The sequence below is a fragment of the Rhinopithecus roxellana genome, chromosome 9 (genome assembly GCF_007565055.1).
Source record: "Rhinopithecus roxellana isolate Shanxi Qingling chromosome 9, ASM756505v1, whole genome shotgun sequence".
Lineage (NCBI taxonomy): Eukaryota > Metazoa > Chordata > Mammalia > Primates > Cercopithecidae > Rhinopithecus > Rhinopithecus roxellana.
The window spans coordinates 13,875,404-13,901,360 of NC_044557.1; positions in this window are offsets into that span (position 1 = coordinate 13,875,404).

Below are 25,957 nucleotides of genomic sequence, written 5' to 3' on the forward strand. Positions count from 1 at the left end.
AGTAATGGTATAAAATAGAAAAGACAGGACATAAACACTTAATTTGCATCAGGACCTCATATTAAATTCAACAACTTTAGAATGCTAAACCTTTTGGGTCAGAAGTGACATAGAAATATTTACAAGTATGAATTTTTGTGTTTGAAAATTATAAGATAGACCACGACTTACAGTTTGAGAAGTCTTACTTCAACTCTTCCTCATCCTCCCCCATCATTGTTTTAAGATAATGTCAAAAGGAAGGTGTATTTCATTCTAGTGAATAATGGGAGGAGACAGATGTTGGAGTGTGGTATTCTTTACAGAGTTTCCACATGTCTTGTGACAGCTTTTTCTCTACACTATCTTTTCAAGCATGTTTGTGTAGCAACCAGCCTTAGAAGATAGAGGTAGTGTAGTGTCTTCCTCCAGGGCAAAGGGAAGCCTTCTTCTGACAAGGATAATAAAGGTAATCCTTCCCTTTGGGATAAAGATTTAACAGGTCTACTTGTAGCCCCCTTATATAAAAAAAAAAAAAAAAAAAAAAAAAAAAAAAAAAAAAAAAAAAAAACGGAGGATTTTCTAAGCTCCGTGTTGTTCAACTGGGACACAAACTCACTGTAAATATGGCATCCATCTAGGTTCACCTCTGCATCATCCCCAGGGGACTTAGCAGACAAATGAAATAGATGTGAACATGAAGCTCATTCTGCTTGCTGCGTCACGAGTAATAAAGTCTTTTATCTCTGACCCTGGAGTCCTGTTTTAACTGTGGCAAGCTAACTTGTCAGCTTGCAAGTAGGGCAAAATCTCAGCCCCTTTACAGTTCTTGACCCTAGAGAACAGAAAAACCCCATAGCGTGACTGGAGAGAATGTGAATTAACCCAAGTGATAGGGTTAAAACAGGCAGGTCTGTGAAGTCAGATCTTCAGCTGCCAGTTTATTTTAACCTCAGTGAGGGAGAGAAATGAAAACATATCTAACATTCTTCACAACTCATGCTAGAAATAAATTAGAATGTTTTTAAATTTTATGTATGCTACTCAAATCATGAAGACAAATCCAGAGGCAAGTCAACTGGTGAGCAATTGATGCTAACTTAGTTTTCAAGGATTTGATCTTTGCCAATGTGTTCTTACTTGCAAAACCTTGAAAATTTGGCTAAATAATCAGTACTAAATGATTCTTAAATGTGGCAGCATAGTCTTTAAATATGAGGACACTAAGGGGGACTGAAACAACACAACCTCCATGAACTGACTAGATGAATAGGTTTTTGGTTATAATATTGGCAATTATGTCTAAGACAAAATTTATTCTGTCTTTGCTGAAAGGGGAATAAAAATATATATGTAGGCATCTTAGCATTTTTATACATTTCATAGCAAAACAATTTTGATAATATATTTATTCACCTCCTGACCTTGTCTCCTAGTTATTTAAATAAACTTTTTGAAAAAGATGAATACATTGTACATTATAAGCCTGAATGTTCTCTCTCAAAATATGGAATTATGTAAGCCAGACTGTACATTCTACTTGTGAAAATGATAAATAGAAAATGTATGATTGTATGTGGATAAGCATGATAGTACATTGAGCCTCACTGTAACTGGATCCAGCAATGTAATCTAACATAAATTATAAATGTGTCCTTAGGAAAACATTCCAGCTCCTCAACCTAAGTATCCAGTAACTAATGCAAATACCTTACCTTGCTAATTCTTCATTATTGCTCAAGTACAAGAAAATAATGAAGAGGAAAGGGAATCTCATTCAATCTTTTTCTTATTGGATTCATATTTCATAGCTTCTTTGAAAGTTTCATTTGTTTCCATCCCTTTGCAAGGCAGCACATTCATAAGATTCTCCTGGATTTACATCTTATTTAGTATTTCATCCAAATAGGTTACTCTCCCTGTCTCTGAGAGATCCCCCTGAAAGGCCTCAAGAGAGAGCTCTTGCCTGTGTGATAAGAAATAGCAAAGACTTGGAATCAACCCAAATACCCATCAGTGACAGACTGGATTAAGAAAATGTGGCACATATACACCATGGAATGCTATGCAGCCATAAAAAAGGATGAGTTTGCGTCCTTTGTAGGGACATGGATGCAGCTGGAAACCATCATTCTCAGCAAACTATCGCAAGAACAGAAAACCAAACACCGCCTGTTCTCACTCATAGGTGGTAATTGAACAATGAGATCACTTGGACTCGGGAAGGGGAACATCACACACCGGGTACTATTATGGGGAGTGGGGAGGGGAGAGGGATGGCATTGGGAGTTATACCTGATGTAAATGATGAGTTGATGTGTGCTGACGAGTTGATGGGTGCAGCACACCAACATGGCACAAGTATACTTATGTAACAAACCTGCACGTTGTGCACATGTACCCTAGAACTTAAAGTATAATAATAATAATAAATAATAAATAAAAGAAAGAAATAGCCCCTCTGAGGCCGCTTGTGGCTCTCTCAGTCCTTCTCTTTGATTTCCATTTAATCTCTCTTTTAAGAGATATTGGAAAGTATAGAAAGAAGATAGAAAATTTCCATTAAGGGATCCTAGCAATGGCTAAACCCATATGCTATGAAAATCAAATGAAGAATTCTGAGGAGAAGAATATATCTGGCTTCTGTGAAACTTCAGACTTTGAAAATACTCTACAAGACACCGAGGAATCCTGCCTTCTCTACAACAGCAAAGAAGCAATTTTGCTGTAATTATTTGGCTATTTTATTTTATTTTATTTTCTACTGCCATAAAATTTAGATAGCTTACATCAATTCTTTCCCTTTTCATGTCAAAGGTCCATTGTCTGTCTGTTCAATATGGCCCTGAGGCAGGTAGGGAATCCTGTTATCAATTCTCAAGCCATCTTATCCAGGAAGAAGTATTTGTAAAATGATATAATACAATTTTATTTACTATATGGGATACCTGGAATAGTCAATTTCATAGTGATAGAAAATATAATGGTGGCTGCCAGGGATTGGAGGAGGGGAGAATGAGATTTATTGCTTAATGAAGCAGAATTTCAGTTTGAGATGATGAAAACCTTCCGGGTAGGCACGGTAGTGATAATTGCACAAGATGACTATAGTTAAGGTCACTTTCCTGTACATTTAAAGATGGGTAAAATGGTAAATTCTATATTATATATATTTTACCACAATAAAATAGACATTGAATTTCTTTAAAAAATTCATTTATCCCTAAGTTGATCTCCTTCTGTAAAATACTGCACAGTTTTCATAAGTTTCTATATTTTCTATCTCCCTTAACACTATAAGGCACCATTGTGTCTCTGAATAAACTTGGGAGATAAAAAAAAAAAAAAAAAAACTATTTTGAATCATTTGCAATGTTTCATTTTGTAAGTCCCAGCCCAATTTATCTTTTCTTTCTAAAATGTATACTCATATCAGTATATTTATAAAAACATTCTTGCTTCCTTTTTCTTATTATACCACACCAACAACCTTGGCTATAATTTCAACATTTTTAGCTGCAATCTTTTCAGGGAAAAACAATGAAAAAGGCATAACATGGAGAATACAGATGGAAAAGAAAAATACAGACTTGTAATTGCCTGACATTTTCAAGGAGACTACATCTAGCTACCAAGACGCTGTATGCAACTGTTATCTTTGTAAAAGTTCAGAATATGCATGTCCTGCTTATCAGCAAGCATAGTGGTCACTAGAAATTATCCAATTTGAACATCAAGTGAAACAAGTAATTGAGGGCTATTTATTAACTTAAAGTTACACTTTAATCACTTTTTTTTTTTTAATTCAGCAATTGGCTTTGATGTTCAGATTGCCCTGCAAATTTTTTTCTAATTTGTTCAGCTTTCATTACAATTAAATATGAGCATATTTATATGCTGCACACAAACACATATGCCACCTATGTTTTTCAAATGTTTGGACTTCAGGAAGTCCTATGAACCACATGAATTGCACGTTGAAGTGCTGGATAAAATGCATGTGTCATTCTCCATGAAAATGTTCACAATTCTTATAAGTTTCTAAAGTACCCATGCCACTCAATGTAATGAAATACGTTATTCAGCTTGGGAGAAAAGGAAGTCTGTGTTCTGAAGAACAGCCGTCGAATATGTCCAGCAATTTATTTAGAACATGGGAAATAGACAAGTGTTCATGTGTGGATAACAGGAATATGAGAATACGTCATTTATTTGTGGTGGTGGTAGTGTCAATTTTAGACCAACAACTTCCAGGGGGGAGAAAAGAGCTATTATGATCTCCTCCCCAACACACTGAACGTCTTTGCTAAATAGCTTTTGAGAAATAGATTTTTGTCTTTCCCGTTATTTCCATCGTCTGAAACAAAACGTCCATTAAGAGGGGCAGTTCTGAGAATAATGGAAGACCGCCTAAAAGGCAGAGCAGCCTTGATATTGCTCCTAAGAAGTGCTTCCCACAGCTCAGGTAATAGCTGACAGAGCAGAGCTGGTGATCCCCTGGAGCCCCCAGGTTCCACATGGAACTGGTGGCCTGATAGTAAGCTGCTACCCTCTGTTCAGCATAAGCATAATGCTGCCAGAGAACACATTTGCATGAAAGGGAGAAAGAGAGAAATACAGACAGCAGAGAGGGAGGAAAAAGGGAAGGGGAGACTAAAGACAATTTACTACAAGATCTTCAGACTTCAGAGGATAAGAGAATATCATGTTTATGCTATTTGCTGATACTCAAGTTAGTATAGCGTAAATTACTCAGGGAAGGAGAAACTACTTCATCCATTTGAAAAGACTTTTAATTATCTTACAGGCAGCATGCCTCTGTGAAAGGTACACTGTGCAGTAATTTAACTAACATTTAAATTCACTGAATTGAAAATGTTTATTGCTTTTCAGATATGTGTTTATTGTCTTTAGCATTATGCTCAGTACCTTTATTGGATTGGCATACCTGAATTCATTTAGCTTAAAGAGAAGCAGTCTACTTTTCGGATGCACAAGAATCCTTGCCTGGAAATGACTAAATCACTATAAGTTGTCCTTAATTAAAACATTCTCACTTTCTGGCTACTTGGTCATAAGAATGACAGTAATGTAATAATAATAATTTCAATAGTAAAAATAGCCGACACCTGTTGGAGTTTTCTAAGTTCCAGGCACTTATCTAAGTTCTACTGTCCCCTTTTTATGGATGCCAAAACTAAGGTTCAGAGATGTAAGGTTAAATGATCTGGCCATGATCATGCAACATGATCAAGGTAAATAAAGAGTTTTTACTCAAACCTAGGCAGTCAAATGTGAGACCTCAGACTCTCAGCAGGTACAAATCTAAAGTGATTACATTTTCCTTCTTATAATGCCCCTCCTATAAAGTCTCCCATAGAACAACTTTTTTTTCAAGAATTTATGACATTTTAATGGCAATATCAGATTATAAATTTTGACTAGCTCTACTTTTATTTTGAAGATTACTAGTATGTTATTTGGATAATATCTTATATGCCACATCTTAAATTGGAATTCTAGAATTAAGTTCATTTCCATCACACATATACAAAATAGTAGAAAAAATAATAATTTTGGAAAGATAATAAGTCAGCAGTGGCTAAAGTCATGTGCAAATTTGAAACACACTATGCTCTTTCTGTACCTAAACATTTGAGGATAGTTGAATAAGAATATTTGGACAAATAATAGACATGCTTGTTAATAAATTTAATAAACATAAAAACTAACCTGGGTTGATAAGAAAATACTGAATTATCATAACCCAAGCTACCTTTGTATCAAGAGAGATGTAAAATATAAGAAGTAAGTCTCTACCTTAAGATAATAAGTTACTGTATATATTTATTGATTTCTTGAGATTTTATAAGCATTTAATTGGATATATGCTATTGCATTTATTTCAAAACTTTTCCAGAACACTTATTTTGTATTAGTCATGGTGTTTGGTGCTAAAAACATAAAGGTAAATTTATTTCTGTGGCATAAATTAAATAGAAATTTTGATGGAGTATGATAAGTGCTCTAATAAAGACATAGGAGAGAGGGAATACGCAGGGACACAAATTAGCCTAGGTAAACAACAGGGCAGGCATGCATTAAAAAATTATTCCTGTATCTAGTGATCTTTGAGATTTCAAGAATAAGAAGTTGGCAACTCAAGGCAGGTAGATATGGTTCATCTGGGCACACATTAACGAACTAATGAATTAATGTACAAAGGCAAGGAAGTGAGAGATTCCATGATATTTTATGATGAAGTAAATGACAGCATAAAACCTCAACTATTCATTTAAAATATTGGTATTTTAACATCAAATACGCATATAGCATATTGCAAATTTCTGTGAGAAAGAAAAAGTAATAAAATTGTGTTTTTCTTACAACAGTTTGCAGTCTATAATATACACTAGTAATAAAAATTATTCATCATATTAATACTAATAGAAATTTCATAAACATTTTTAGTCCTCTTATTGAATACCAGACACTGCACTTCACATTGGAGGAAAAGAGAGAAACTCCCTCAAGGAGGTTATAGTCAGTGTTAGAGATAAATATGTCAACAGAAACTCTTAATGTAAACCTGTAAAGGCTAACTAAAGCAGCACACAGAATACCATGGAAACAAGAAGAAAGGGCATCTATCCAAGGCTGGATGGTGTCGAGGAAGCAATTCAGAGAAGATGCCACTGAAGGACAAATAGAAACTAACTAGACTAGGGCAGAGAGAAAGGGTGGGAAGGCCCTTCTAACCATGATGGAAGGAAGATGAAGGGAATCCCCACTCCCCCTAAAAAAACCAACAAAACAGGGGCAGAAATTACAAAATTGGACAAATTGTCAGAAACACCTTTATCTTTTCAGGACTGCAGAACTTGACAAAAGATGAACAAATCAAAAAACATTTACTCATGAGAAACTGCTGAAATGTGAGTGAGATTAGTGTGAGTCTGTTGTGTGGTATCTGTAGCAGCTCCCACCACTTCTTCTCCCTGCTGCCTGCCATGCCCACCTAACATTATGACAAAAAGAACTAGAGAAGCAAGAGGAATCCAACCACAAAGCTTGTAGGAGACAAGAAATAATCAAAATAAAAGCTGTATTGAAGGAGACTAAGAAATGAGAAACCATTCAAAAGATCAGCAAACTCAAGAGTTATTTCTTTGAAAAAAGAAAAAAAAAGATAGACTGCTAGCTTGACTAATAAAGAAGAAAAGAGAGAAGATTCAAACAAACACAATTAGAAATAGTGAAACAAAGTTCCCAACAATCCCACAGAAATAAAAATAACCATCAGAGACTACAATGAACACCTCTATGCCCACAAACTAGAAAATCTAGAAAAGACGGATAAATTCCTAGACACATACACCACCCTTATGACTGAACCAGGTGGAAACTGAATCCTTGAACAGACCAATAATGAGCTCCAAAATTGAATCAGTAATAAATAGTCCACCAATCAAAGAAAGCCCAGGACTAGACCAATTCATAGCTAAATTCCACCAGATGTGCAAAGGAGCTGCTACCACTCCTACCAAAACCATTCCAAAAGATTGAGGAGGAAGGACTCCTTCCTAACACATTATATGGGGCCAGCATCATCTTGATACAAAAACCTTACAAAGACACAACAACAACAAAAAAATAAAACTTCAGGCCAATATCCTTGATGAACATGAATGCAAAAATCCTCAACAAAACACTAGCAAACCAAATGCAGCAGCACGTCAAAAAGTTAATTCATCAGGATCAAGTAGGTTTCATTCCTGAGATGCAAGGTTGGTTTGACATCCACAATTTAATTAGCGTGATTCATCACATGAATAGAGTCATCTATGAGAACCCCACAGTCAACATCATACTGAATGAGCAAAAGCTTGAAGCACTCCCCTTGAAAACTGACACAAGATAAGGATGGGCTCTCTCACCACTCCTATTCAACATAGTATTAGAAGTCCTGGCCTGAGCAATCAGGTAAGAGAAAGAAATAAAGGGCATCCAATAGAAGAGAGGAAGTTAAACTATCCCTGCTTGCAGATGACATAATTCTACATCTAGAAAACCCCAGTATCTTGGCCCAAAAGCTCCCTGAACTGATAAACAACTTTAGTAATGATTTAGGATACAAAATCAGTGTACAAAATTCACTAGCATTTCTATACATCAAGAGTCAAGCTGAAAGCCAAATCATAAATGCAATCTTATTCACAACCACCACAGAAAGAATAAACTATCTAGGAATACAGCTAACCAGGGAGGTGAAAAATTTCTACAACGAGAATTAAAAAACATTGCTCAAGGAAATCAGAGAAATCACAAACAGATGGAAAATCATTCCATTCTCATGAAGAGAAAGAATAAACATTGCTAAAATGACCATGCTACCCAAGGCAATTTACATTGAATAGATTCAATGCTATTCTTATTCAACTACCACTGACATTCTTCACAGAACTAGGAAAAGCTATTTTAAAATACATATAGAACCAAAAAAAGAGCCCAAATAGCCAAGGCAACCATAAGCAAAAATAACAAAGCTGGATGCATCACACTACTTGACTTCAAACTACTACAGCTCTACAGTAACCAAAACAGCATGGTGCTAGTACAAAAACAGACACATCAACCAGTGCAATAGAATAGAGAGCCAGGTTGCATACTTACATCATCTGATCTTCACCAAGGCTGACAAAAACAAGCTGATAAAACTATTCCATAAATGGTGCTGGGAGAACTGGCTAGTCATGCCGAAATTAAAACTGGAGACTTTCCTTATACTATAAACAAAAATTAACTCAACATGAATTAAGGATTTAAATATAAAATCAAAACCTATAAAAACCCTGGAAGACAACCTAGGCAATGCCATTCTGGACTTATGAACTGGCAAAGATTTCTTGATGAAGATGCCAAAAGCAATTGCAACAACAGAAAAAAAAAAAAAAATGACAAATGGGATCTAATTAAATTAAAGCTTCTAAGGTCTAATATCCAGAATCTATAAGTAAGCTAAACATATCAACAAGCAAAACACAAGCAACCCTGTTAAAAAATTAGAAAAGAACATGAAGAGGCACTTCTCAAAAGAAGAGAAATGTGGCCAACAAGCATATGAAAAAAAAACCTTCACATCACTAATCATTAGAGAAATGCAAATCAAAACTCCAGTGAGATGCCGTTTCACACCAGTCAGAGTGGCTATTATTTAAAAGTCAAAATATCACAGATGCTGTTGAGGTTGTAGAGAAATGGGAATGCTTATGCACTGTCGGTGAGAGTGTAAATTAGTCCAACCATTGCAGAAAGCATTGTGATGATTCCTCAAAAAGCTAAAAACAGAAGTACCATGTGACCCAGAAATCCCATTACTGGGTATATGCCCAAAGAAATGTAAATTATTCTATCATGAAGACACATAAATGTCTGTGTTCACTTCAGGACTATTCACAATAGCAAAGACATAGAATCAACCTAAATGCCCATCAACGGTAGACTGGATGTGAGTTTACCAATATAACAAACCTACAAATATACCCCTGAACCTAAAATAAAAGTTTTTTAAAAATGTGCCATTTAATGACAATAACATTCACAATGTTGTACATCAGTTGCCATTATCAATCCCCAAAATGTTTTTAACACCCTGAATAGAAATTCTGTACCATTAAGCAGTAACTTCGAACCCCTTCATCCCAGCCCCTGATAATTTCTAATCTACTTTCTGTCTCTATAATTACCATATTATAGATATTTAATATAGGTTAAATTATGCAATCTTTGTCCCTTGTGTCTGACTTAGCTTCACTTAGCATGACTTTTTCAAGGTTTATGAATGTTATAGTGTGTGCTAGAACATCCTTCTTTTTATGGCTGAAAGATATTCTGTTGTGTGTATATATCTATTCTGTTTAACAATTGATCTAGTGATGGACATTTTAGTTGTTGCCCCCTTTGGGTCCTTTGCACATAATGTTGCAATGAACTGATATACAATTATCTGTTTGAATCAATTTTTTCAACTCTTTGGATTATGTAACTGTAAGTGGAACTGCTGAACCATAGAGTACTATATATATTTTTTTATTTTTGTGGAACTTCTAACATGTTTTCCACACTAGCTTACATAGTTTACATTCTCAAAAACAATATCCAAGGGTTTTAATTTCTCCACATTTTCACCAACACTTGGTAATTTGTTTGCTAATTTTTACTTTCATTCATTCATTCATTCATTCATTCTTGTTTTTTATTATAGCCATTCAGGCTGATGTAAAATTACATCTCTTAGTGATTTTGATTTGTTATTTTTCTATTGACTAAAGATGTTAGCAACTTTTTATGTACCTGTTGGTCATTTGTATATCTTTTTTAGAGAAATATCTATTCAAGTAATGTTTTTCACTTTTTAATTAGGATATTTTCTCTTTTTCTTGTTGTTTGTGGAGTTCTTTATATATTGTGGATATTTATCCCTTATCAGATATGTGATTTGTAAATACTTTTCCCATTAATTTTGTTGTCTCTTCATGTTCTTGATGTTGTTCTTTGACGCACAAAGGTATTTAATTTTGATGAAGTCCAACTTATCTATTTTTTCTTTTGATGCTTGTGCTTCTGGTGTCACATATAAGAATCTATTGCTTAACCTAAGGTCATGAAGAGTTACAACTAAGTTTTCTTCTAAGATTTTTATAATTTTTACACTTATCATTGCGGAATTGACCCATTTTGAGTTAATTATTATGTATGCTTTGTTGTGGAAGGTCCATCCTCATCCTTTTGTAAGTGGAAATCAAGTTGTGTCACCATGATCTATTGAAGAGACAATTCTCTCTTATTTGAATGAACTTGACAACCTCATCAAAAATTAATTGGCCACACATTGACTTAAGCAAAGATTTCACGACCAAGAATCCAAAGCAAATGTAATAAAAACAAAGAGAAATTAGTAGGTCTTAATTAAACTAAGGAACTTTTGCATGACAAAAGGAACAGTCAGCAGAGTAAACAGACAACCTACAGAGTGAGAGAAAATCTTCACAATCTATACATCTGACAAAGGATTAATATCCAGAATCTACAATAAACTCAAACAAATCAACATGATAAAGAACAAGCAATCCCATCAAAAAGTGGGCTAAGGACATGAATAGACAATTCTCAAAAGAAGGTATACAAATGGCCAACAAACATGAAAAAATTCTCAACATCACTAACAATCAGGGAAATGCCAATCAAAACTACAATATGATACCACCCCTGCAAGAGTAGCTATAATCAAAAAATAGTAGATGTTGTCATGGATGCAGCGAACAGGTAATATTTCTACATTGCTGGTGGGAATGTGAACTAGTACAATCACTGTGGAAAACAGTGTGGAGATTCCTTAAATAACTGAGAGTAGAACTACCAATTGATCCAGCAATCCCACTACTGGCTATTTACCCAGAGGAAAAGAATCCATTACACGAAAAAGATACTGGGACATGCATGTTTATAGCAGCACAATTTGCAGTTGTAAAAACGTGGAACCAACCTAAATGTCCATCAATCAACGAATGGATAAATAAACTGGTGATGGAATACTACTCCACCATAAAAAGGAATGAATTAATGACATTCACAGTGATCTGGATGAGATTGGAGACTATTACTCTAAGTGAAGCTCAGGAATGGAAAACAGACATTGTATGTTCTCACTTATAAGTGGGAGCTATGAGGATGCAAAGGCATACGAATGACACAATGAACTTTGGGAACTCAGGGGGAAAGGGTGGGAAGGGGATGAGGGATAAAAGTCTACAAATATGGTGCAGTGTATTCTGCTTAGTCAATGGATGCATGAAAATCTCACAAACCGCCACTAGAAAACTTACTTACCTGTTTCCCAATAACCTATAGAAAATTTTTAAAAAGTCAATCTGTCATAGATGTATAGGTTTATTTCTCAACTCTTAATTTTATTCCATTCATCTATTTGTCTGTCTTTATAACAGTAGCACATTGTTTTGGTTATTGTAGTTTTGTACTAAGTTTTGAAATTGAAAAGTTTAAATTTGCCAACTTTGTTTTCTTTCTCAAGATTGTTTTGGGTATTCAGAGCCTCTTGCAATTACACATGAATTTGAGGACGGACTTTTCCATTTCTGCATAAAAGCTTGTTGGAATTTTGACTAGGATTGTAGTAAATCGGTGGCTCGCCATGGGTAGTATTGACATCTTAACAATATCCTTGGTGTCTACCATTGCTACCCATGAACACAAATGTACTTACATTTATTTATGTCTCATTTCAACTCTCTCATTAGTGCTTTGTAGCATTCAGTGCACAATTTTACCTTGATAGTTAAATTTATTCCAAGATATTTTATTCTTTTGGGTGCTGTTGTAAATATAATTGTTTTCTTCATTTCTTTTCTATATTTTTCTTTACTGGTAAATAGAGTCACAGTGTATTTTCCTGTGTTGACAATGTACCCTATGACTTTGCTGCATACATTAATATTAGCTCTAATAGATTTCCTGTGGATTTTGGGAGTTTTAACACATACAGGGTCATGTTAACTGTAAATTTTTCTTTCCATTTTCAATAATCTTTCTTTCTTTTTTATTTTTTTGATTAATTGTCCTGGTGAGAAACTCCAGTACAAGATTTATTGGCAGTGCGGGAGGTATACATCCTTGTTTTTTCCTGACCTTAAAGGGAAAGATTGCAGTCTTTCTTCAGTGAGCATTATGTTGCCTCTGTGTTTTTCAGTAAGTACCTTCTTTAGTGTGAGGAAGTTTCCTTTTATTCCTAGTCTTCTGAGGATTTTTATCATGAGAAGCAGTTGGATTTTGCCAAATGCCTTTCCTAATTCAGTTCAGATAACCCTGTGTGTTTTTATTCCTAAATTCTATCAATGAGGTATATTACATTGATTTTCTTATGTTAAATCACTTTTGCATTGATGGTATAAATCCCACTTGGCCATGATGCATAATTCACTTATATGCTGTTGAATTGATTTGCTAATACATTGTCAAGGACATGTGCATTTATATTCATAATTCATATTCATGTCATTTACATTTATACCATAAATGATATTGTTCTGTAATTTCTGCTATTTTTTAAACTGGCTTTGGAATCAAAGTAATGCTAATATCATATAATTAATGAGGATGTGTATCTTTCTTTCCTATTTTATGGAAGGATGTGAGGATTGGTGTTAATTCCTTTTTAAAATGTTTGATAGAACTCACAAGTGAAGCCATTTGGTTCTGGACTTCTCTAACAATTGGAACTCTTTATTTCTTATAGTTTCTGTTTCTTATTGAATTAGTTAAGATAATTTGTGTTTGTAGAAATAAGTCCTTTTTGTTTAGGTTGTTATGTTTGTTGTGGCACCTACTGTTCATTGTATTCTGTTATAATCATTTCTATTTCTGTAAGCTCTATCATAACATCCCAGGTTTATTTTTTATTTTAGTTACTTGAGTCTTTTCTCTCTTTTTTTTTTTTATTTCTTTGAAATAATAATTTTGAAAGATAATTTCCCTGGACTCAGAATTGTAGATTGATGAGTTTTTCTTCAACACTTTAAATACTTAAGTCTTTTAGTGAGTCTCTTCTTTTCACTCTCTTTTTGCTTCCATATTTTTGCGAAGTTTGATGCAATTTTTATTCTTGTTCCTCTACAGGCAGTGTTTTGTTACCCCTCAGACATCTTTCAAGCTCTTCTGTTTCTCTTTTCTATTTTTCTCAGATTTAATATGATATTCATAGGTGTATATTTTTTGGTATTTAGCCTGATGGTGTTCTCTGAGCTTCTTAGTTCTGTGGTTAGTTGTCTATCATTAATTTTGAGAATTCTCAGTTATCATAGCTTCAAACATTTCTTCTCTGATATTCCCATTACACATACGTTAATGGTCCCATAGTTTTCAGATACCTGTACTGTCTCTTTCATTGCTTTTTCTGTTTTCATTTTAATTTTGAAAGTTTGTATTGATATCTCATCAAGCAATGAGTCCATCAAACACATTTATGCTACGATGCTTCTAATTTCCAGCATTATATTTGATTTTTCTCTTAGATGTTCTGTCTCTTTGGTTATACCATACATCTTTTTTTTATTTTATCCACTTTTTCCATTAAAATTCTTAGCATGATAATTATAGATATTTTAAAGTTATAATCTACTATTTCCACAATCTCTTCCATATTCCAGTCTGGTTCTTATGTTTATATGGTCTCATCAAACTGTGTGTGTGTTTGTGTGTGTGTCTGTCTTCTCTGTCCGTGTCTTTTATTATGTTTGATTTTTTTTTGAAACTCAGACATAATGCACTAGATAAAGGAATTAAGGTAAATGACCTGTATTGTCATTTACAGGTGTAGCAATTAAGCTTGTTTACTGTACCCTATAGCTAATGGTGTTTTTTGTTTGATATCCTTTGATTAAACTCTCCTCTTGTTTGGGGGGTTTGCTAGATACTTATTAATAAAGTCTGAGATGTGCAGTTCTTTTAGTTCTAAGTCCTTGTCATTATACAAGAGTCTCCAGGTGACATTGGAGGGGAGAGGAGGCACTCTGTCGTCCTATGATTAGGTTTTAGTGTTTTAGTGAGCCTCTCCTTTTCAGCTGTGATCATCACAAGTACTCCTTGGGTTTCCCCCACTGTCTTAGGCAAGATGGGAAGGCTAAAGAAATTTGGATCTGGGCCATTCCCCTCATGGAAAGCTAGCAACAGCTGGACTTGGGCTTTTCTCTTCATCCAGGTCTGTTGATCTGTGTTAGAACTACAGTGGATTAAGCTCTTTAAGGGTTATCCCAAGGCTCTGGTCAAACAATTTGCCTTGAGGGAAGACTTGGTTAAAAATAAGAGAATACTCAGGGCATATTTTAAATGGCTAATTCCCGCCCCTTCCCCCTTCTGGAAGCATAGGAGCTTCTGCTTTTGTTATACTCTGTTTGAGAATTATGTAGGGGTCCTTGAGATAAAACTCCCAAAATTTAGGAGTTGTCCTAAGACTGGATTGTTCTGGAGTTTTTAACTCCCCAACTTTTCCACCATGAACCTTAAATTGCAGTTTAGGTTTTCCTACCCTAGTGCTGCATTCCACAAAGTTGGTATCTCCTCCAGCAAGTGATTCTCCCTGTCTTTCTGTCTTTCCCTCCAATCTGAAGAGCATCAGTTTGCCCTGTGAATTATCAGATTAATCCATGGGGAGTTTTTGATTTTCCATTTATTCAATACTTTTCCTGTTGTGTTAATGAAAGTGATGATTTCCTCAATCCTTACATGGTAGCCAGAAACCCAAACATTTATCATTATGAAAGCCAGTTTTGTTAGATATGGAATTATTGTTTGACAGGCCTTTATTTTTCCTTCAAGCACTTTAAATAAGTCATTCCTTGGTTTCTGATGAAAAATCAGTAATTAATATCATTAATCTCATTGAGGATGCCATGTATGTGATGAGTTCCTTCTTTGTGAGTGATACTTTCAAGATTCTCTTTGTTTTTGTTTGTTGGTTGGTTTGTTTTTTTTGACAAGAGTCTCACTTTGTCACCCAGGCTGGAGGAATGGAGTGCAGTGGCTTGATCTTGGTTCATGGCAACCTCCGCCTCATAGGTTCAAGCAATTCTACTGCTTCACCCTCCCAAGTAGCTGGGATTATAGGCACCTACCACCACACCTGTCTAATTTTTGTATTTTTAGTAGAGATGGGGTTTAACTATGTTGGTCAGGCTGATCTCAAACTCCTGACCTCAAGTTATACACCTGCCTCAGCCTCCCAAAGGGTTTGGATTACAGGTATGAACCACCATGCCCAGCCTGTCTTTGCCTTTCAACTGTGATTATAATGTGACAATGTGTGGTTTATTTTTTGAGTTTTTTTAAAATTTAGGTTTAGTTGTTTGGATGTGTATATCAATGTGTTTCATCAACTTTATGCTGTTTCCAGCTATTGTTGTTTTCATATATTTTGAGATTGCCATAATGTGTATTTTGGTCTGCCTGATAGTAATTCCCTGGTGTCTCCCATTGCGTTCATTTTTTTTCTCTTCTGTTCCCCCAAATGCATATCTATCTTCAATTGTCCTGTCTTCAGTTTTGCTGATTCTGTCTCCTGCTTGCTCACATCTGCTGATAAATCTCTCTAATGAACATATCATTTCAGTTATACTTTTCAACTATAGAATTTTGGTTTGTTCCCTATTTATACTTATTATCTCCTTATTGATATTGCTATTTTGGTTATACATTGTTTACCTAATTTCCTTCAGTTCTTTGCCCATGTTTTTCTTTAGCTCTTTGTGCATATTTAAGATAATTATTTTAAGTCCTTTTTCTAGTAAGTCCAGCTTCTAGATTTCTTTAGGAATGGTTTCTGCCAATTTACTTTGTTTGAGTGGCTCCAAAAGTAGCTGCCAGTTTTTCAAAGCCCCTTTATGGAAGAATAGAATCTTGGAGTTGTCTTTTATAGCATTTTGTACTTTCTCATTTCATTATGTGTTTGTCATTTTTATCATTGTTGTTGAAAATGAAACATTTGAATAATGTACTGGGAATACTGTTAAAGTCAGAATCTGCTCCTTCCCCAGGCTTTGCAGATTTTTGGTTGTTGGAGGCTGTAGTAGCCCACTTGTATACTGGTTTTTCGTAACTACTTTTGCAGAGACTGTATTTCTTGTTGTTTCTGGTCACTGAGGTTTCTTAATGTTCAACTAATGTTTTGACAAATTTCCTTGAATGCTGGGAGCTGAAAGAGTTAAATAAACAAACAAAAAGCAAAGCAAAATAAAATAAGCCACTTCTCACACTCTTTGAAGATCAACTCTGTGCTGACTTAGCCAAACTTGCACTGAACTTAATCGTTAACTGGAGTTGAAAGCATAGGGCGTTCTTTGGTATTTTATGATTATACATCATAACCTTGGCATGTATATAATTTTCTAAGTGCTTATGTATTCACTAATTTCCCAAATGAACTCTGTCCAGCTTTTCTCCCTAGGCCTTAGAAACTGTATCTTTCCTCAACTATAATCATTTGGGTCATGCATTTTGGGGGTATTTGTTCACTTTACAATATTTTTAAGCAATGTCTAACATGTTGCTGAACTGTGTGATCCCTGACTTAGGCAAAATGGACATGTTCACTTTGCATCAGTCCTTCTGGTAGTTCCTATGCAGGTTAGAATATATATATATATATATATATATATATATATATATATATATATATAATAACTTGTAAATAAGTTGGACTTTGCTTTCTCCTTAATCAGGGATGAGGATTTTCACACTGAGAAGATAGGTTGCAATCTTCAGCAACACCACTGAGCTGGGCAGGATATAGAAGAAGGGCAAGTAAAAATGCCCCAAAGTTTTACCTAAATTTTTGAAATGTCATTTTCTTGATGCAACATTTGTTTGGTTGCTCTAAACATCTGACTGTGTTCCAGATTCTGACAAATTTAACTCTAAAAGTAGTTGCAAGTTTTTCAAAGCCCCTTTGTGGAAGAATAGATCTTGGAGCTGTCTGCTATAGCATTTTGTTGGTGTCACTTCAGATAAAATTTGGCTGACACACAAAATGAGGCAGTAATAGAAGAATGTAATAATAAAAAAGGTCCTAAGGCATATAGAAAACAAGTAATAAAATGACAGACATGAATCTTATTTTATCACTATTTCATTATCAATAAATAGCTTAAACAATCCAATTAAAAAGGTAGAAATTGGAAGAATGAACAAAAAGCCTCATCCAAATATTAGGTGTTTAAAAGAGTCACATTTATGTTCAAAATCACAAGTAGATTGTAAATAAGTTGAGGGAAAATATATAACTTTCAAATAGTAAACAAAAGAGAGCTGGAAGGGCTGTACTAATTTAAGAAAAATACACTTTACAATATAAATTGTTACTAGATATAATGAAGATCATTTTATCATAATTATAATGTCAATCAATCAAGATGTAACCAATGCAAACTTACATGCAACTACAAACACAACCCCAAATACAGAAAGTAAAAACTGAAATAATTAACAAGTGAAATATGAAATTCAGCAATAATATTTGGTGACTTCAATATTTCTCTTTCGGTAATGATAGAAAATGATGCAGCAGATCAAGAAAGAACTAAAAGACCTGAAACATAATATACCAAGTAAATTTAACCAATGTATTTAAGTGAATCCACCAAGCACTTAACAACAGCAGAACTCACATTCTTCTCAAGTGTACACAGAATATTTTCCAATAAAAACTATATGTTCAGCCATAAAACAAGTATCACTACATGTAAAAAAACAACTAAAATGATACAAAATATCTTCTCTAACCGCAATGAAATAAAAGCAGAAAAAAAATTAAAAAACAGAAAAATTTACGAATATGTCATAATTAACACACCCATAAATAACCAAAAAAATAAAAAATAAAAAAACAAAGGAAAAATCACAGGGGAAATTAGAAAATAATTTGAGATAAACTTAAACAAAAATGTCATATTAAAACACGAAATGCAGCTAAAGCAGCATTTAGAGAGCAGTTTATTGCTGCAAACGTGTACTGAAAACTAGAAAGATCTTACATTGATAACCTAAACTTCCACTTTAAAGCTATAAAAAGAGCAAACTAGACCTAAAGCAAAAAGAAGAAAAGAAAGGATGAATGTTACGTTGTAAATAAATTAAAATAAATAGTAAAGAGAATGTCATTTAAATCAGAGAACTTTCTTTGAGATAGCAAACAACTAACTATACCAACTAAGTGAAACAGAGAATATTCAATACTAATATCAGGAATGAAACAAGCACATCAATACTGACCTTACAGAAATAAAAACAAATTAGAAGAGACTATAGAACTGTCCCTATAAACTTTATACAGTTAAACAGGGAATAAGAGTGATATATAAAAATAAACCAAGCTTGCAGCACATTCTGCATTAATCATTAGTTAGCCTGCTCTCAGATAATGCTTCCTCATGGTTGTTCACTGCCTACTGCCCCAGGATCATACAGACCCTCTCACCCCCTTAACTTCTTTATAGATAGCAATGTAAACATTAGGAAACATTATGTTTTCCATTTGAGATATTTATTCAGGTCCTGCATATCAGTGGGATGTTTCGAAGTCAGATGGTCTGAAGAACTCCGTGAGAAACAGACTCACTAAAGAATGCAGTTTCCACATCCTGATGATTTTATCCCCCTTATTTCAACCAATCAAAGACCTCAATTTTCTAGCACCTTGTCCTCCACAGTCCCCTCAAGAATCCCAGCCCAGAACTGCTCAGGGAGACGGATTTAAGGGTCTCTTCCTGTCCCTTCACTCAGTGACCCAGACATCCTTAAACTCTTTCTCTGCTGCACATTCCGCTGTCTCAGTATACTGATTTGTCACTACACAGTGGGCATATAAACTTGTGTTTCTATAACAAATACAGTGAACAATTGTATGCCAACATATCAGAGAGCCTAGATGACGTACAAATATATCCTAGAAAAATAGAAACAATATTAGTCCATTTTCACATTGCTTAAATGAACTACCTAAGACTGGGTAATTTATAAAGAAAAGAAGTTTAATTGACTAACAGTTCTGCAGGCTGTACAGGAAGCATGGCTGGAGAGGCCTCAGGAAATTTACAATTATGATGGAAGGTGAAAGGGAAGCAGGCATATCTTCACATGGTGGAGCAGGGGAGAGAGAGTAAAGGGGGAAGTGCTACACACTTTTAATTAACCAGATCTCATGATAACTCACTCACTGTCACAAAAACAGCAAGGAGGAATTCCACTCCTATGATTCAATCACTTCCCACTGGGCACCTCCTCTAACACTGGGGATTACAACTCAACATGAGATTTGAGTGGGGACACAGAGCCAAACCATATCAGAAATGAGCTAGAGAAGAATATAAAATCCAACAGATCCATAACAACTGAAAATAATTAATAAGCAAAAAAATTAAACAGGAAGCACATGAACAGACATTTTCACTGTTTAATTAATTAGTTAATTATTTTAGAGGTCTCATAAATAAATAATTCATTATTTGGGTGTCTCACTATGTTACTCAGGCTGGCGTCAAAACCCTGGGCTCAAGGGATGTTCCCACATCCGTCTGCCAACTAGCTAGGACTACCGGTACATGTCACCATGTCCAGCATGTTTAATTTAATTTCATCAAATGTTTAATTAATTGACACCAACATTTCACAAAATCCTCCAAATTAGAGAAGAGAAGGAAACACTTCACAGCTTATTTTTTGAGGTCACTATTGTCTGAGTAGCAAAGCCAGACAAAGAAATTACATGAAAAGTAAAATACAGACCAATATCTTTCATGAATGTAGACATCAATATCCTCAAATAGAATAGCTAGTTTAACAACACACAAGAAGTTATATACCATGACAGAGCGGGATTCTTCCCAGGAATGCAATGTAGGTTCAACATACAAAAGTCAATCAATGCAATGCACCATATCAGTGGAATAAAGAACAATAAAGCATGTGGTCGATAAACACAAAAACTATTTGATAAAAATCTATCACTTCTTCATTATAAATACACTCATGAAAAGGAACTTCCTCATCTGATAAAGGACATCTATGAAAACCTCACAGGAAACATTATACTTAATGGTTAATAACTTTAAGCTTTCCTCCCAAAATCTAGAAGACAAGATGACCCACTGTCACAGTCTGTATTCATGTTATGCTAAAGGTTGTATTCAGGGAAAAAAAAGCAAGATAATGAAATAAAAGCTATTCAGACTAAAAAGTAAGAACTAACACTATTTCTTTATGTCGACAATTGTATATTTTTAAAAATTCCTAAGTAATCAACAATAAAATATTTTATTAGAGCTAATTAAATTGTAAGGTACGAGAACAATATATACCAAATCAGTTTTGATTTCTCAACACTTGCAATGCACAATCCAAAACTTAAAGAAAACAATCCCACCAATGAGAGCAGTCTTTTACACTGATCCCTATAAAACATCACTGAAAAAATTGTAAGAGGATGTAAGTAAATGGAAAGACATTTTGGTTGGAAAGCATAATATTATGATGCCAGTACTTGGCTGGGTGCATCATGTAGATAGGTACAGCAGAATAAATTAATTAACATTAACTTCATAATAAATAACTGTGAAATTGTTATAGCAATTATGCAAATGCTTACACAGTTTGGAATGTACCTGTGTGTCAAAAGAGAAATAATAGGCTGGGCATGGTGGCTCACGCCTGTAATCCCAGTACTTTGGGAGACTGAAGTGAGTGGATCACTGCACTCCAGTCTGGGTTATGGAGTAAGACTCCATTTCAACAACAACAAAATGGCAATACTCTCCAAATTTTTCTATGGATTCAATAAACTCTCTTTCAAATTTGTGGCTGCATTTTTACAAAATTCGCAAAAGCTGATTCTAAAATGTATATATAGAAATGAGAGCAACTTAGAAAAGCCAAAAAAAAAAAAAAGTTTAAAAGAACAAAGTTTGAGAATCCATACTTTCTGATTTAAAAATTTAATAGTAAGCTACATTGTATGAAAATACACATATAAATCAATAAAATGGAATTTAAATTCTAGCAATAAACCAATATATTTATGGTCAATTGAGTTTCAACATGTGTGCCAAGGCCATTTAATAGAAAAGTAAAAGTATCTGCAACAAATGGTGCTGGGACAACTTAATATTTAAATACAATAGAATGAATTTTTCACTATATGTCAAAGGAAATAGAAAAATTAACTCAAAATGAATCAAAAACCTAAATATAAGAGCTGAATCACTGAAACTTGTAGAAGAAAACATAGGTGTGGTTCTTCATGAACATGGATTAGGCAATAGTTTTTTAGATATAAAATCTGAAGTACAAAAACAAAACATAAAAAAATGGATAAATCACATTTCATCAAAATGAATATTTTTGTGCATCAAAGGACACATCAAAGTGAGTAAAAAGACAAACCCGTAGAATGAGAGAAAATATTTGCAAGTTGTATATCAGATGCGGCTCTATAATCAAGAATATATATTTAAAAACATCTTGCAAATCAACAATAAAATGACAACCCAACTTGAAAATACATAAATTATTTGAATAAACATTCCCCTAAACAAGATATATAAATGGTCAATACAATATAAACATGCTCAACATCATTAGTTGTTAGATAAATGTAAATCAAAACTGCAATCAGATACTACTTCATACCAAATAGGATGACTAGACAATTACAAGTGTTGACCAGGTTGTGAAGAAATTGGTACCGTCATATACTGCTACTGGGAATGTAGAAATGTACAGTCACTTTGGAAAACAGTTTAGCAGTTCTACAAAGTGTCAAGTATAGAATTTAAATAAGACTTAGCAAGTTGATTCTTAAGCATAAACCTCCCCCCCAAAAAAGAAAATATATTTTTACACATAAACATGTACATGAATGTTCATAGCAACATTATTCCAAATAACCAAAAAGTGAAAATAAAACTAATATTCATCAACTGGTGTTAAATAAACAAATGGTGACTTATCCATATAATGAAATATTATCCAACCATAAGAAAATAATAAAGCACTGTGACATGTGACACCATGGATGAATATTGACAAGGTCATGGTATGTGAAAGAAAGCAGGTATAAAAGTACAAGCGTCATATGGTTCGATTTATTATATGAAATGTAATGAGCAAATACAAAGCTAAAGAAAGTAGATCAATGGTTTGATTTCTGCTAGTCAGTATAAATTTTATATTGGCATGATGAAAATCTTTGAAAATTATATGGCAGCATTGGCCACACAACTATAAGTATGCCAAAAGCTGCTGAATTTTACATTTTAAAAGAGAAACTTTATGATATGTGATATATACCTCATACAGCAAGTAGAATATGATGAAAATTTTAGAGTAAAATATGATTAAAACACCTCAAACAAAGGATTTCAACAAAGAGATATAAACTGCAAATAGAACCAAATGGAAAAATTTACTCAACATGATAAATACAAGATTTGAAATATTAAAAAAAAGAAATAGTGAGTTTGAAGTTATGTCAATAAATATTATGTAATATGAAGAACAGAAAAGAAAAAGAATAAAGAAAAATGAACAAAATCTCAAAGTCCTATGGGAATTAATAAGCATATAAGCATCTATGTAATGAGCATTCCAGGAGGAAAAGACAAAGAGGGGAATAAAAAATATGAAAAAAAGGATAAAAAATTTCCAAAATTTATGAAAAAATGACTCTATAAATCCAAATGAGTGAGGCTTAATAAATTCCAAGTGACATTGTCCATTAAGAAATTTACCTTTAGATACATCATAATCAAATGATTTAAAGTGAAATAAAAACAGAAACTTAAAAGCAGGGAAAGAAAAACACCTTTTTGTGTACAGAAAAACAGTAATGTAATTAACATTCAACTGCTTATCAGAAAAAGAACACAGTAGAATGACATTCAAAGCGCTAAAAGAAAAAAAAAAGTCTATTCTTTGAAAAAGGAGATTAAATTAGAAAGCAATAACAAATATGTTTAGCAAATATTCAAATGTTGCAAAATTAGACCATATTATTAATATACACAATAAACACAAGATATAAATTTTTGGACTGCAATGAAAGTGGTCATTAGAGAAAATTTCATTAATTTATTCACTTACATTATGAAGGCAAAAGTTTTTCATGTCAAAAATATGAAACAACTTCCTTGTTAAGAAACTAAAATAAAAGGAATACATTAAATCCAAGGCAAGCAGAAGGAAGCAAATAAAATGATCACAGTGTAAAGTGATGAAATTGAAACAGAAACACAGAAACAAAAGCTGTTTTTCTTTAATTATCAAAAAAATTCATAAATCATTAGCAATACTGACCAAGAAAAAATGGAGGAGACACAAACTACTGAAACCTAGGAAGAAGGCAAATCATAAATTTTCATTTTAGAGAAATTAAAGAGTAACAGAATCATGAAATTTTTTTGTCAAAAAAATTAGGCAACTTAAGCTTAAGAACTGGCAATATTCATTGGAAGAGAAAATTAATTTACTGAAACTGAATTAAAAATAAATAGAAAATATGAATAGACCTATAACAGAAATTGAATTAGTAATTGAAAATCTACTCAGAAGCAGGCTTGGTGCTGTGCGCCTATGGTTCCAGCTACTCAGGAGGCTGAGGCAGGGAATCTCTTGAGCCCAGGAGTTCTAGATTACTATGAGCCACTGCACTGTAGCCTGAGTGACAAAATAAGATGCTATTACAGTTAAAAAAAATTTTTTTAAAAATCTTCTCTGAAAGGGAAACCCAGGTTCATATGGGCTCACTGTAAATTCAATAAAAGATGTTAAGAAGAAATTAATACTGGTATTCAACATAGTCTTCCAGAAAATACAGAAAGAACATTTCTCAGCTCATTCCATGATGCCAATATTATCCTGATAGTAAAGCCACACATAGCTGTCACAAGAATGGAAAACTACAGTCACTATTCTTCATGAACATTAATGCAAAAATTCTATCCAATTATTAACAAATCAAATTTTGAAACCTAGTAAAGTGTTATATAACATCACCAAGTGATATTTATTACAGAAATGCAAAACTGATATAAAATCCAAAGAACATTTAATGTAATACACCATGTTGACAGAATAAAAAATAAAGATAGAATGATGATCTCAATAGTCACAGAAAAAATTATTTAAAAACTCAGCACTGATACATCATTAAAACTCACACCAAAATGAAACAAAAGACAATGTCTTCAAGTAGATAAATAGTATTTACAAAGAACTATGGCTAATAATAATAATTAAAGGTGATGCAATTCTTTCCCACCTAATATTGAAAATTAGTCAACAATACTCAGTCTTTCTCTTTTTATGTAATATTTAAATGGAGATTCTGAGTGGAGCAATAAGGCACAGAAATAAAAGTAAAGGCAAATAGTTTGGAAAGGAAGGGATAGAACTATCTTAATTTTTAGAAAATGTGTTTTGATATACAGGAAATCTGAAACAATTTACTAGTTTATTACTATGAAACATAAACATACTAATAAATAAATTTAGCAAAGTTACACAATATAAAATCAATATACAAAATTAATTGTATTTTCAGTGACTAATCAGAAAATGAATTGTAAAAAACAATTTTGGGTGGAGCAAGATGGCCGAATAGGAACAGCTCCAGTCTCCAACTCCCAGCACGAGCGACACAGAAGACTGGTGATTTCTGCATTTTCAACTGAGGTACTGGAGTCATCTCACTAGGGAGTGCTGGACAATCGGTGCTGGTCAGCTGCTGCAGCCTGACCAGCAAGAGCTGAAGCAGGGTGAGGCATCACCTCACCTGGAAGCGCAAGGGGGAAGGGAATCCCTTTTCCTAGCCAGGGGAACTGAGACACACAACACCTGGAAAATTGGGTAACTCCCACCCCAATACTGCGCTTTAAGCAAACAGGCACACCAGGAGAATATATCCCACACCTGGCTGGGAGGGTTCCATGCCCACGGAGCCTCCCTCATTGCTAAAACAGCAGTCTGCGGCGATCTATCCGCAAGGCAGCAGCGAGGCTGGGGGAGGGGTGCCCTCCATTGCTGAGGCTTAAGTAGGTAAACAAAGCCGCTGGGAAGCTCGAACTGGGTGGAGCTCACAGCAGCTCAAGAAAGCCTGCCTGTCTCTGTAGACTCTACCTCTGGAGACAGCGCACAGCTGAAGACCAACAGGGGAAGCAGCGGGGGCCTGTGCAGACGCGAACGACTCTGTCTGACAGCTTTGGGGAGAGCCGTGAATCTCCCAACGCGGAGGTTGAGATCTGAGAACCGACAGACTGCCTGCTCAGGTGGGTCCCTGACCCCTGAGTAGCCTAGCTGGGAGACATCCCCCACTAAGGGCAGTCTGAAACCCCACACCACACAGGGTGGAGTACACCCCTGA